The sequence below is a fragment of the Pseudophryne corroboree genome, chromosome 6 (genome assembly GCF_028390025.1).
Source record: "Pseudophryne corroboree isolate aPseCor3 chromosome 6, aPseCor3.hap2, whole genome shotgun sequence".
Classification (NCBI taxonomy): domain Eukaryota; kingdom Metazoa; phylum Chordata; class Amphibia; order Anura; family Myobatrachidae; genus Pseudophryne; species Pseudophryne corroboree.
The window spans coordinates 422,232,391-422,247,513 of record NC_086449.1 but is presented as its reverse complement, the minus strand read 5'-3'; the positions used below and the strand labels follow the sequence as shown (position 1 = coordinate 422,247,513).

The following is a 15,123-nucleotide window of genomic DNA, read 5'->3' as shown; positions in this document are numbered from 1 at the left end:
CTTGTAGAAGATTCATCTATTGAAAACCACAAGTTGGTCCTAGAGAAGTTTCATCAGCTGTGCATGTGTAGCAAGGTTTGGGAAAATACAGTGTTTGATTAACTGGACTTGGCATGTTTAGCTACACAAGTCCATCAACTGGTAATCATCTGTGCTATCTATCCACCAAAGCTTTAAGTAATTTAATACATTTTAAGCTAATTTTATTTATAATTTTACTTGTTTCTTTAAACGATTTAGTAAGGCGCAAAAACATAGTGAAACAAAACTATCCATATGTGTCAGCCACCTTTCCCAACACACACACACACACACACACACACACACACACACACACACACACACACACACACACACACACACACACGCGTTGTCTTTGGGAGTGCTCAAGACCTCATTTATGTAGAATTTTCTGGGCCTTTGCTGGCAAGAGATTATCCTTGTAGAAAGCATCCAATATATAAATATATCCATCAAAGTATGTTGTAGACCTTTAATCTTGTATTATAGTAACTGTACTGTAGCGCAGTATAGGTCCCACATATATATAGATATAGACAGACAGACTTATTTATTACAGATGGGTCCATGTTTATCTTGACCTTTAATAGGATTAACGGAGACTGGTCAATCGGACTTAACCCCTGCTGAATTGTTCTCTGTATTGTATTGCAGCTGAGAACAATATATGTATGTGTGTGTGTGTGTGTGTCATAGGTAAGTCCACACTCCAGTGGTGCACTGGACAGTAGTCATTTGTTGTTGCTCTGTTGCGTCTTGAAAAAGGTCATGTGATGACCGAAACGTCGACACGCCGTCTTCTTGTACTTGTGAGTTATCATTAAAAATGCCTGCTCATCTATATTGGTGAGTGCCTACATCTGAAATGTGTTTGTGTATGTATGTATGTATGTATATGTATGTATGTATGTATATGTGTGTGTGTATGTGTGTGTGTGTGTGTGTGTATATGTATATATATATATATATAACTTCTCTAACGTCCTAGAGGATGCTGGGGACTCCGTAAGGACCATGGAGAATAGACTGGCTCCGCAGGAGACATGGTCACTTTAAGAAAGACTTTTGATTCTGGGTGTGCACTGGCTCTTCCCTCTATGCCCCTCCTCCAGACCTCCGTTTTAGACTGTGCCCAGAGGAAGATGGATGCACTGCAGGGAACTCTCCGGAATTACCTGCTAAGAAAGCATTTTGTTAGGATTTTTTCTAATTATCAGGGAGCACAGCTGGCAACAGGCTCCCTGCATCGAGGGACTGAGGAGAGAGGAGCAGACCTACTTAAATGATAGGCTCTGCTTCTCGGCTACTGGACACCATTAGCTCCAGAGGGAGTGGAACACAGGTTCGTCCTGGGCGTTCATCCCAGAGCCGCGCCGCCGTTCTCCTCACAGAGCCGGAAGAAACGAAGAAAGAAGACGTCTAAGGCGGCAGAAGCCTTCGGGTGCTTCACTGAGTTAACGCACAGCACTGCAGCTGTTGCCCATTGCTCCATTACACCTCACTCACTGTAAGGGCGCAAGGGGGGCGCCCTGGGCAGCAATAAATACCTCTCCTATGGCAAAATAACCTATATACATGTACAGGTGGGCACTGTACATGTATATAAAAGAGCCCCCGCCATATTTTACTAACTTTGAGCGGGACAGAAGCCTGCCGCCGAGGGGGCGGGGCTTCTCCCTCAGCACTCACCAGCGCCATTTTTTCTTCACAGCACAGCTGAGAGAAAGCTCCCCGGACTCTTTCCTGCTTGACACACGGTGACAGAAGGGTTTTAAAGTAGAGGGGGGGCACATAATTGGCAAATATATATACTACAGCGCTACTGGGTAAACATTCTGTGTTTTTCTCCTGGGTCATATAGCGCTGGGGTGTGTGCTGGCATACTCTCTCTCTGTCTTTCCAAAGGGCCTAAGGGGGATCCTGTCTTCAGAAAAGAGATTCCCTGTGTGTGTGGGAGTGTGTCGGTACGCGCGTGTCGACATGTTTGACGATGAAGGCTCGCCTAAGGAGGAGGGGGAGTGCATGAATGTCGGGTCGCAGTCGGCACCGCCGACACCGGACTGGGTGGATATGTGGAATGTCTTGAATGCTAATGTAAATTTATTGCATAAGAGATTAGACAAGACTGAGGCTAGGGATCAGTCAGGTTGTCAGATCCCAGTGGCACCGGGACCTTCTGGGTCTCAGAAACGCACATTATCCCAGATCACTGACACAGATACCGACACAGATTCAGATTCTAGTGTCGACTATGAGGATGCAAAATTACAGCCAAAAGTGGCTAAAGGTATTCGTTGCATGATTGTTGCGATTAAAGAGGTTTTGCATATCACTGAGGAACCCCCTGTCCCAGACACGAGGGTGCACATGTATAAAGAGAAAAAACCTGAGGTCACTTTTCCGTCCTCATTTGAGCTAAGCGAATTGTGCGAAAAGGCTTGGGAATCTCCAGACAGGAGATTACAAGTTCCCAAAAGGATTCTTATGGCGTATCCCTTCCCACAAAAGGATAGGATACGATGGGAATCTTCGTCTAAAGTAGACAAGGCGTTGACACGCTTATCCAAGAAGGTGGCACTGCCTTCCCAGGATACGGCTACCCTCAAAGAGCCTGCTGATCGTAAGCAGGAAGTTACCATGAAGTACATTTACACACATTCCGGTACTATTGTTAGACCGGCGATGGCATCGGCCTGGGTTTGTAGTGCTGTCGCAGCATGGACCGATTCCTTTTCTAATGAGATTGATGCCCTAGATAAGGATACCATTCTAATGACCCTAGCGCATATCAAGGATGCGGCATTATATATGAGGGATGCACTAAGAGACATTTGTTTACTGAGCTCCAGAATAAATGCCATGTCTGTTTCTGCTAGGCGACTCTTGTGGACCCGACAGTGGACGGGGGATGCCGACTCAAAGCGGCATATGGAGTCGTTGCCGTACAAGGGGGAGGAGTTGTTTGGAGAAGGCCTCTCGGACCTGGTCTCTACTGCTACAGCTGGTAAATCGAATTTTTTACCTTATGTTCCCCCGCAACATACTAAGAAGGCGCCTCATTATCAAATGCAGTCCTTTCGTTCAAATAAAAGCAAGAAGGTACGGGGATCGTCCTTTCTTACCAGAGGTAAAGGCAAGGGAAAAAAGCTGCACACAGCTAGTTCCCAGGACCAGAAGTCCTCCCCTCCGTCTGCAAAATCCACTCACTTGGAAGGTGATCATGTTGCTAGCCTTGGCTTTGACTAGGCGAGTCTCGGAATTGGCGGCTTTATCACATAAAAGCCCCTATCTGGTTTTTCATGTGGATAGGGCGGAATTGCGGACTCATCCTCAATTCCTACCTAAAGTGGTTTCATCCTTTCATATGAATCAACCTATTGTTGTGCCTGTGGCTACGCGTGACTTGGAGGATTCCGAGTCCCTGGATGTGGTCAGGGCTTTGGAAATGTACGTGGCCAGAACGGCTAGAGTCAGAAAAACAGAAGCACTATTTGTCCTGTATGCAGCCAACAAGGTTGACGCTCCTGCTTCAAAGCAGACTATTGCTCGCTGGATCTGTAACACGATTCAGATGGCACATTCTACGGCAGGATTGCCATTGCCTAAATCGGTTAAGGCCCATTCCACTAGGAAGGTGGGCTCTTCTTGGGTGGCTGCCCGAGGGATCTCGGCATTACAGTTGTGCCGAGCAGCTACTTGGTCGGGGTCAAACACCTTTGCAAAGTTCTATAAGTTTGATACCCTGGCTGAGGAGGAACTCCTGTTTGCTCAATCGGTGCTGCAGAGTCATCCGCACTCTCCCGCCCGTTTGGGAGCTTTGGTATAATCCCCATGGTCCTTACGGAGTCCCCAGCATCCTCTAGGACGTTAGAGAAAATAGATTTACCGGTAAGTGTAAAATCTTATTTCTCGTAGTCCGTAGAGGATGCTGGGCGCCCGTCCCTAGTGCGGACTACTTCTCCAAGACTTGTATATAGTTATTGCTGACATAAGGGTTATGTGTTGGTTAATCGGTTGAACCGAGGCTATGTTGTTGTTCATACTGTTAACTGGGTAGTTTATCACAAGTTATACAGTGTGATTGGTGTGGCTGGTATGAATCTTGCCCTTGGATTAACAAAATCCTTTCCTCGTACTGTCCATCTCCTCTGGGCACAGTTTCCCTAACTGAGGTCTGGAGGAGGGGCATAGAGGGAGGAGCCAGTGCACACCCAGAATCAAAAGTCTTTCTTAAAGTGCCCATGTCTACTGCGGAGCCCGTCTATTCTCCATGGTCCTTACGGAGTCCCCAGCATCCTCTACGGACTACGAGAATATATATATGTGTATACGATAGATAGATAGATAGATAGAGATAGATAGATATATATATATATATATATATATATATATATGTATATGTGTGTGTGTGTGTATATATATATATATAATAAAACATTCACTTCTGGTCTTACTCAGGGGCTAGCCCCTGAGGAAGACCAGTCTGTTGAAACAGCTGTCGGGCTGTGTTTGCTCTATTTGCTGTACTTCACCATGCCGTTTGGTTAAGGAATAAATCCTGCTTTTCTTTCATCTACACGTGAGTGCTGACTTGTCTACTTTTTCTGCATCGCTGGAGAAGTGAGTGTTTTATATTTATTGCTGCCTTGCACCACAATTTTTTGCTTTATATACATAGGCTTTGAGTGCTATTGTGATTTCCTAATATATATTATACAGTATATAAACAGTGTATCTACTGTATGTGTGTGTGTGTATAAATATACATAATACATACAGATGTAGCAACGCTGTGCCATGCAGGCGTCCTAGTTGCGCAATACAAATAGCGCAGGTAGGCAAAGTAATGCACTAGAGGTATCCACAGCATGGAATACACAGCTTCACCACTGGGTGGCAGTTGTTCCACTAATGAAAACTACAGTACAGTGCTGAATAGCAGCTGATGGATATGGCACTACAGAATACTGTACAATGTAGCAAGCACTGAAAAGTGGGCCAGTGCACATTAAATATAGTAGTTCTTTATTAATACAATAATACTGCAGGGCGGAGTACGAAATCACTGGAGCGGCAGGCACCCAGAAACAACATGCCTTACAACTGAAAGCTCCCTTGGTGCACTGTATAAAACGAACCCTAGAAATTTGAAATGTGAACACAAAAAAAAAAGATTTGCTCAGGGTCTCCAATGCACACGGTTCATAGTTCTACACTGTTCTCTAAAAGAAAAAAAAATAATTACAATACGCGATAGAGTTGAGACACACTGCACTATAAAAAAAAAAATTACAATGAGCGACATCACTGTCACTGCAGGTGTACACCATCTGTCTCCATGGCTCTCTTGGTATAGTGGTATCGCCGATGGTTACCATGCCTGTGAGCTAGGGTTCAATTCCAATAAAAGACGCACTTGGATTGCATATTTGTGTATAAAGGTTTTTGTTTTTTTTTGTTTTTCATTTTCCCAAAGCAAGCTCTGGTGTGCTTCATATACAGGCTCAGACATGCACACAGATATGCATTCAAAATTAGAAAAAAGCTGTAGATGCGATTTCTGCTGCGGGGTACACTGGGCTCCACAAGGAATGGACAATGGGGTGTAGAGTAGGATCTTGATCCGAGGCACCAACAGGCTCAAAGCTTTGACTGTTCCCAGAATGCACAGCGCCGCCTCCTATATCACCCCGCCTCCCAGCGCAGGAGCTCAGTTTTGTAAGTTGGTGCTGCAGTAAGCAGGCACTGAACAGAGGGGCTGCTCCAAGCAGCCCTAAGAAAAGCTTTTTATGAAGTAAAAAGTGAAGACTTCAAGGGCAGCAGCGGTGGTAAATGTCTTGTGACATTCACTGCTGCAGCTCCAGCTCTCCCTAGTGGCGCTGTACACTCCCGAACCCTGGTTGCCGGGTACCTACAGCGGAGGTTCCAGTTTTCTTCACGTTAGACACACACGGCTGGGGCTCTCCAGGATCGCGTGGCCGCGCTTTGGGAGGTGGTAAGTGGGTCCCACTTGCGGGACCCGGTCTTTATCGCGATCCGGGTCGCGGGCCGTGCGCGCTGGCGGTGGACACTGTCGCAGTACAGGCGATCCCACTAGATCACCAGGGCATGGGCGCAGGTCAGGTTTTCTCTCTAAACCAATTCTTATATCGCCCACAGTACCCGGTGGTTTTGCCAGCAGAGAGGATAAGTCTTATACCTGAAGCCCCTCCCCCAGCCCCAGGGCGCCATTTATAGCAAGTGTTCCCGCCCTGGAGCTGCTTATCTGTCTTTTCCTCAGTCCCTGTCAGTGTCTGCGGTGCCATTATCCCTCAGCTCACTGTTCCTGGGACTGCTTGGGCAAATCCTCCTATGTAAAGCCGCCTGGTTGTCAGCGCTGTGCCTTTACATGACACTTAAGTATTCTACCTGCCTTTTTAGACAGTGATAGTTAAGAAAGAGTGCATTTAGTCAGGGTTTTATAGTGCAATTACCCTGTGATATACATCCAGTTCTTACGGTGTATTGTTATATAGCTGTGTAAGCTAGTCCAGTGCAGTATTATTGTCAGTAATAACCTCTGCATTGTACAAACTGTGACTTTCTGTGTGTGCATTTGATAGCTGAGTGGTGTCCATTTTGTGTTTTTCACTCAACCTGCTATCCCTATATTCCATAACCTGAGGGGGCTTGGTGCGTCAGGTGTTATCTAATATAGGATTTTCACAAAGATATACTGTATTACGTATTTTCTCTGTGATTTAGTCACCATATCTCTCCTTTATCTCTGCTAGTGCTGACTACACTGCGCAGGGGTATGGGCTAGAGGTATAGTGCTGCTGATAATTGTACTGTTACCTCATGCTGCAAGTTATATCATTTCTGCTTCTGAGGGTAACGGTTCTGGGGCTGAACACACTGCCGGTGTTGCTGAAGCCGGAGATAACTATGAGGAGAATATAGCAGCTTTGGGCTCTGGTTCTTGGGGCTCCTTGCCCCCCAGTGGGACTGTGACAACGGGGGCAAATAATGACCGGCCGTGGGCTGCTTTTTCCACGCTTCTGCATACGCTAGTTCATAAACTAACACCCCCTATGGGACCCCCAATGCCGGTACATTGCCGGTTCGCTCAGCACACAGCTCTCCAGCATCGGCCCGTGGGTACTGGGCTTTAGAGTAGATTGAACTGTAACAACCACCAAGAATTTAGCAACATTTGAAGCAACAGGATACTGCATGAATGAACCAGGTCTGCTGATTTCTGAAATATATTTAATTGTTCAACAGCACTGTTTGGTTATAAATATAATATATACAGCACAAATATAGCAATTCTATATCTTTACTTCTTTCATTACCAGGACCATTGCTGTGCAGTAGTTGTCTCATCGGCTGCGCTGGCATATTGCCATCAGCCGAAAGCAGAAACGAAAGTCACATGCTGTAATCCAGGTGATCTCTGTGTTTCCAGTGTCTGGTACAAGTACAGATCTCTCACCCTGCATCCAATGCGTAAGCAAATGCAGGGCAGCAGAATCTGGAAAATACCATTTAACAGCCACGCCTGCCCTCTTTCCTCTACAATTTAGATGCGCATTGTATATTGGTACAAGCATTACGCAATTATATGAGGATATTTTCTCAGAACCTGTGAATCTTTTATTACATGTTTGTTTCATGTTGTTGTATCTATATTTCGCCATTTACATATTCTGTAAGCATCTTTAGCTCACTTTTATCGAGCTATTTAAAAGTTACGTTTTATCATTACTGTTGTACTGAACCTAACCTGATATACACAGGATCAGTTTGAGTGCTTCCTAAGAAAAGAGTCTGGTACCTTTTTCTTTTGGCTTATCTGTGTGTATAGTTAATTTACTCTCTCTAGTAGCACCCCCATTGTTTATTGAGTTGATGTATCTGATTTTTTCTCTCTCTGTATAATTGTTATATTTCAATATGGGATAGTGATCGCGGTACAAATAATTTGATAATTAGCCTGTGTGGTTGGTACATCTAATTGCTTTAAACACCACAGCTTACTTAGAGGAACATAAAGGCTTGTCTCACGTTTGCCAAAAAACACATTGATAATTCCCAAGCCTTTTGCTGCTATTGTTATATGGACTGATGAGTCGAAAAAAATGTACTTTTCGGAAGACCTGGGTCCTGTTACATTTGTCATAAAGATAACACAGCATTCCACAATGAGAACACACGGGTATTGTGATGGTGTGGCAAAAGCTTTGCTGCTACATGACCTGGGCAACGTGCCATGATTGACGGAATCATGAATTCTGCTCTCTACAAGAAAATCCTGAGGGAGAATGTCCACTTTTAAGTCTGTAAAATGGTGCTCTAGCACAATTTGGGTTATGCAGCAAGACAATGAAGTGAAGCACAAGAACAAGTCCAACTCTCGAAAGCTCAAAATAAGTAAAGTTAAGGTTTTGTAATCTAATCAAAGTCCTGACTTGAATCAAATTGAAATGCTGCTGCTGATCTTGAACAGGCAACAGGCAACTCATGCTTGAAAACCCTCCAGTGTGGCTGGATTAAAGAAATTCTGCAAAGGAGAGTGGGCCAAAATTTCTACACAGTGATGTGAAAGACTGACCTCTAGTTATTGGAAGTGTTTGGTTGCATTTGTTACTGCTAAAGCTGCTATTCCATTTAGGGGTCAATTCAATTCAGCGCGGATTGAATAGTGCCGGGATTTAGCTCCCGGTATTATTCAATTCAGTGCGCTGCTATGTCTGAGATTGCCAGTTCTCGTGGACTAAACAGGGTGTTTTGCCTTGAGAACCGGCATTCTCCGACTTGCATGCCCAGCACGATGCTGTTTCCGTCGCGCTAAGGGCAGAAGACCGTACCATGACAGGACTTTTGTTGGATTTCAGCTCGCACCACAGGAGGGGTGCGTGAAAAAAACTCTCGTTGGGCGTCGCATCACGCTGAATTGAATAGCTTCGGGAGCTAATACCCGGTGCTATTCAATCCGTGCTGAATTGAATTGACCCCTTAGAGTGATATTACTTTTTCTTTTGTTTCACCATCTATGCACCTCATAGCCTTGTTCTGTTTGTAGAAGATACGGTATCATCACTTAAGACTACTTTTGTGTTACAGGACAAGCTCAATTTCTGTAGCGGGGTACACTGGGGTTCCACAGGGATAACATTGGGGTGTAGAGTTAGATCTTGATCCGAGGCACCAACAGGCTAAATGCTTTGACTGTTCCCATGATGCTCAGTGCAGCCTCCTCTATAACCCCGCCTTTGTGCACAGGAGCTCAGTTTGTAAGTTGGTGCCTGCAGTGCAGGCTGACAACAGGGAGGGCTGCACTGGGTAGCCCTGAAAAGAGCTTTCATGTGAAGAAAGAAGACTTCAGAGCCGCAGCATAGGCACTTAAAAGTGCTATGTGTTATTCTGACACACCATGCTGCGGCTCCCTCACCTCCCAGCGGCGCTGTACACTCCTGTGCACTGGTTGCCGGGTAACTATAGCGGAGGCTCCGGTTCTCTCATAAGGGCACACACACCACCGCTGCTCTTCGGGATCGCGTGGCCACTGAAAGGAGGAGGTAAGAGGGTCCCCCATGCGGGTCCCGCTGCAAACCGCGGTCCTTGGGAGGCGGACCTCGCGCGCTGGCGTGGACACTGTGGCCGTGCAGGGACCCCACTAGACCACCAGGGCGTGGGCACAGGTTGGATTTTTGCATAAGTCCATTTATTTAAGGCCCGCAGTATCGGTGGTGAAGTCCAGCAAGGGAATCTGGCTCTGACCTGTAGCGCCTCCCCCAGCCCCAGGGCGCAATTTACTGCTAATGTTCCTGCCCTGGAGCTGCACCTCTCCCTCACTCCCTGTCAGCGTTTGGGCGCCATTACACACACAGCTGCGCTGATCTGGGACTGCTGGGCAATGCCTCCTCTGTAAAGCATCATCAGCGCTGTGCATTTACAGGACACTTAAGTATTCTACATGTCTTTAGACCGTGTTAGTTAAGAACAAGTGCACTTTGTCAGGGTTATTTAGTACAAGTACCCTGTGATATACATCCAGTGTTTACTGTGCATTGTTATATCTATATACCTAATTAGCTTTACTTGTGTAGTGCAGTTACTACAGTATTGCTAGTCCAGTGCAGTTTTATTGTTATCTGTGATAAGTTCTGCATTGTACGTGTGACTGTGTGTGTGTGTGTGTGTGTGTGTGTGTGTGTGCGCCAATAGCTGCTGTGAGATGCACGGAATGGAAATCACACATCTACTGCTATCCCTATATTCTGTACCCTGAAGGGGGCTATGTGCGTCAGGGTTTTCTTATAATATTGTGATTTTCACAGGAATTTTTTTTTTTTTTTTTTTTGTTGTTGTTGTTGTATTTTCTGTGTTTTACAGTCACCATTTACCTCTAAGATCCTCCGTGTGTGTGCTCTGCCTGCAGTCACACTATCCGGGGGGGATTTTTGTTAGGTATTCTGTCTGCTTTTATTGTACTATTCCACCCCACGGTAAAGCTTTCATATAATGTCAGCTCGTCAGGGTGAGTTGGCAGACACTGCGTCTGGCAGTGTTCATGCCCCGGATGTCTCTGTGGAAAATATTGCAGCGGAGGGTTCAGGTGCTGGGGACTGTGTACCCCTTAGTCAGTTTCCTACCTCGGGGGGTAACTACTGACCCACCATGGGCTACATTCTCTAATTTACTGACTATGCTGGTAACTAGACTTGCGCCCCCTATGGGACCTCCTGTGCCATTACAGCCACCTATAGTCCCTGCTGTAAATCCCCCATGGGCAGATGCTCTGTCCTCTCAGTTACAGCAATTAAATTGGTCTTTAGCCAAGCAAAATCTTAACCCTCGCCCGCCTAAGACCAATGTGTCCTCTAAGCGGGCTTTTACATCCTCACAGTCCACTCATGTTACAGATACTTAGGGGTATATGCAATTGCGGTCGAATTCGCGGCAATTATCGCCGTTTTTTAATTCGACCAAATTCGCCAGGTGAATCCCGGCAGGTGCCTGCCGGGATTCACCATATTCAATGAAAAACGGATTCGCCAGAATCGCGGGCGAAAATCGGCCGATTTGGCGGATTTTGCCACGATTTTAAAAAACGGGAAATAAACGTGAAAAACCCGAAAAAAAAATGGCGTGGGGTCCCCCCTCCAAAGCATAACCAGCCTCGGGCTCTTTGAGCTGGTCCTGGTTCTAAAAATGCAGGGGAAAAATTGGCCAGGGATCCCCCGTATTTTTAAAACCAGCACCGGGCTCTGCGCCTGATGCTGGTGCCAAAAATACGGGGGACAAAAAGAGTAGGGGTCCCCCGTATTTTTAACACCAGCATCGGGCTCCACTAGCTGGACAGATAATGCCACAGCCGGGGGTCACTTTTATGCCGTGCCCTGCGGCCGTGGCATCAAATATCCAACTAGTCACCCCTGGCCGGGGTACCCTGGGGGAGTGGGGACCCCTTCAATCAAGGGGTCCCCCCCCCCCAGCCACCCAAGGGCCAGGGGTGAAGCCCGAGGCTGTCCCCCCCCCCCCATCCAATGGGCTGCGGATGGGGGGGCTGATAGCCTTTGTGATAATAAAAAGATATTGTTTTTTCCATTAGTACTACAAGTCCCAGCAAGCCTCCCCCGCAAGCTGGTACTTGGAGAACCACAAGTACCAGCATGCGGGAGAAAAACGGGCCCGCTGGTACCTGTAGTACTACTGGGAAAAAAATACCCAAATAAAAACAGGACACAGACACCGTGACTTGTACAACTTTATTACATACTGCCGACACACACATACTTACCTATGTTGACACGCCGACTGCCACGGTCGCCGACGATCCGAGGGTACCTGTGAAAAAATTATACTCACCTTCCAGCGTCCAGAGGTACATCCACGTCCAGAGGTAAATCCACGTTCTTGGCAAAAAAACAAACCGAACACCGATCCATACCGGACTAGAAAGGGGTCCAATGTTTTCACATCAGACCCCTTTCTCCCGAATGCCGGGACATCACGTGACTCCTGTCACTGACGTCCCTTCAGCCAATCAGGAAGCGCTACTTCCGTGGCGCTCACCTGATTGGCTGTCCGCTGTCTGTACTGTGACAGCGCATCGCAAAGCCGCTCCATTACTTTCAATGGTGGGAACTTTGCGGGTAGCGGTGGGGTCACCCGCCGGTCAGCCGCTGACCGGCGGGTGACCTCACCGCTAGCCGCTAAGTTCCCACCATTGAATATAATGGAGGGAGCTGTGCGATGCGCTGTCACAGTGCAGACAGCGCTCAGCCAATCAGGTGAGCGCAACGAAGTTGCGCTTCCTGATTGGCTTAGAGACCTGTCAGTGACAGCTGTCACTGACAGGTCTCATTCTTGGAAAGGTGTCCCATGTGTCAGCATGGGACCCCTTTCAGTCCGTTTTTGGTGCGGGTATTTGCGTTTTCTTATTTTGCCAAGTACGTGGATGTATCTCTGGACCATGGTTGAGGTGAGTATTTTGAACTTTTCTTTACAGGTATCCGTGGATTCTACATGGAGAAGAGGACCGATGTCGGCGTGTGAACATAGGTAAGTATGTGTGTGTCGACGTATGAAATAAAGTTTTACTGTCGACGGTGTGTGTGTCCTGTTTTTATTTGGGTATTTTTTTCCCAGTAGTACTACAGGTACCAGCGGGCCCGTTTTTCTCCCGCATGCTGGTACTTGTGGTTCTCCAAGTACCAGCTTGCGGGGGAGGCTTGCTGGGACTTGTAGTACTATTGGAAAAAACAATATCTTTTTATTATCACAAAGGCTATCAGCCCCCCCATCCGCAGCCCATTGGATGGGGGGGGACAGCCTCGGGCTTCACCCCTGGCCCTTGGGTGGCTGGGGGGGGGGGGACCCCTTGATTGAAGGGGTCCCCACTCCCCCAGGGTACCCCGGCCAGGGGTGACTAGTTGGATATTTGATGCCACGGCCGCAGGGCACGGCATAAAAGTGACCCCCGGCTGTGGCATTATCTGTCCAGCTAGTGGAGCCCGATGCTGGTGTTAAAAATACGGGGGACCCCTACTCTTTTTGTCCCCCGTATTTTTGGCACCAGCACCAGGCGCAGAGCCCGGTGCTGGTTTTAAAAATACGGGGGATCCCCTGTCAATTTTTTCCCCGCATTTTTAGAACCAGGACCAGCTCAATGAGCCCGAGGCTGGTTATGCTTTGGAGGGGGGACCCCACGCCATTTTTTTTTATGATTTTACCCTTCCAGCTTAAAAAAAAAAATAAAAAAAAAAAATAATATTTTAAAAAATATATAAATAATATTTGTGCCTCCCAAAAAAAAAAAAAAAAAAAGTACATAATCCCTTCTAATATAAATAGATCTGCTATTCCCAAAAAAAAAAACACCAAAAAAAACATGTTTAAATTTTTTTTATTTGTTTTCACCCTCCAAAGTGTGGCGGATTGAAAATGACGAATTTGCTGTCTAAAAGCACTGCTGTCGAATTTCAAAACTTGAATTGAATATGCTTTGGTCGAATTGCAGCACTTGTATCATTGCAGAAAAGTCGAATTTGCAAAAATTCGAATTTCAAAAAGTCGAATTTTGAAAGTCCGTTTTTTGGTCGGAAAGCACTGGATTGCATAGGGGAATTTTTTTTTTTGGTCGAAAATGACCCGAAATTCGACAATTTCGGGAATTCGACCACAATTGCATATACCCCTTAATCGGATGAATATGGCGCATACACTGATCACTCAGACACTGACGCAGATGCTTCTGATGGGGGAATCCCTGACCCAAGTGGATGTTCCTGACTTCTTGGAGGCTATACGGCTGATTCTTCAAATTGATGATGATGAAGAACCCCCAGCTACCTCTAAGTAACCAGATAAGTTTAAGTGTGAGAAGGTTACTAAATTAGTTTTACCGCATTCTGACCATTTAGTTGACATACGTCAGGAATCCTGGGAATATCCAGGAAAGAAATTCTCCCTAAGAAAATGCTGGCTCGTTATCCCCTCGCTGCAGAGTTAACCAAAAATTGGGAAACACCGCCGCCGGTGGACTCACAAGTCGCACGTCTGGTGGTATCATCTGCTCTGCCTGTCACTACCGTCACCTCTCTTAAGGAACCGACGGATAAGCATGTGGAGGGTTGCTTGAAGTGCATTTACACTCTGGCTGGAGCTGTGCATAGGCCTACTATTGCGTCCTCTTGGGCTGCTAAAGCTATAGAGGCCTGGGTTCAGGAAGTAGAAGCGGAACTACAGTCTAATTTTCCTGATAATGCAAAACAGTGTCTGTCATACATTGTTACAGCCTCTCATTATATTCAGGAGGCGGCATCAGATGCAGGTATCCTAGCGGCCAAAGCGTCTACCACGTCTATTCTGGCTCGCCAGATCCTCTGGTTGCGGTCCTGGTCGGTAGATCTGGACTCGAAAAAGGGAAAACATTCCTTTTGGGGAAGATCTCAACAAGATTGTCGCTGACTTAGCGTCTGCTAAGACTGCATGTCTGCCTAGTACTACTCCTTCGGCCCCGAAGACTAAGAGTACTTCATTTCGTTCCTTTCGACCTCCAGGTAAAGCAAAGGGTCGGGCGTACCCGAAACAGGCTCATACTTCCAATGCACTATGCCCAAACCTAAATGTGCCTGGGCTGCCCGTCAGCCTGCTGCCAAAACAGACAAGCCTGCCTCTGGGGTATCCCAGGGTGGGAGGCCGACTTCTCCGGTTTGCTCAGGTATGGCTACAGACCACTTTGGACGCCTGGGTAAGGGAAGACGTCACTCACTGATACGCCATCTCTTTCAAGAAACGTCCCCCTCACCAGTTTTGCTCAACAAACGTCCCTTTGGATCCTGTGAAAGCAAGGACTCTCCATCTGGTGGTGCAATCTCTCCTGGACACAGGAGTGGTAGTGCCGGTGCCTCTGGCTCAGAGAGGCAGGGGGTACTATTCAACGCTGTTCCTAGTACCGAAACCGAATGGATCTTCTCGGACCATTCTCAACCTCAAGTCTTTGAACAAGTTTATGAAAGTCTCCAAATTCTGTATGGAAACTCTTCGCTCTATTGTTCTAGCCTTGGAGTCCAAGGACTACATGGTTTCCCTACACATACAGGATGCTTA

General features: G+C 46.7%; 1 protein-coding gene across 6 annotated transcripts in view; it reads left to right on the top strand.

The window, feature by feature from the left end:
• PHTF2 (putative homeodomain transcription factor 2) overlaps positions 1-15,123 on the top strand; it is a 325,987-nt gene that overhangs the window by 108,890 nt on the left and 201,974 nt on the right. The gene's annotated exons all lie outside the window — the stretch shown is intronic.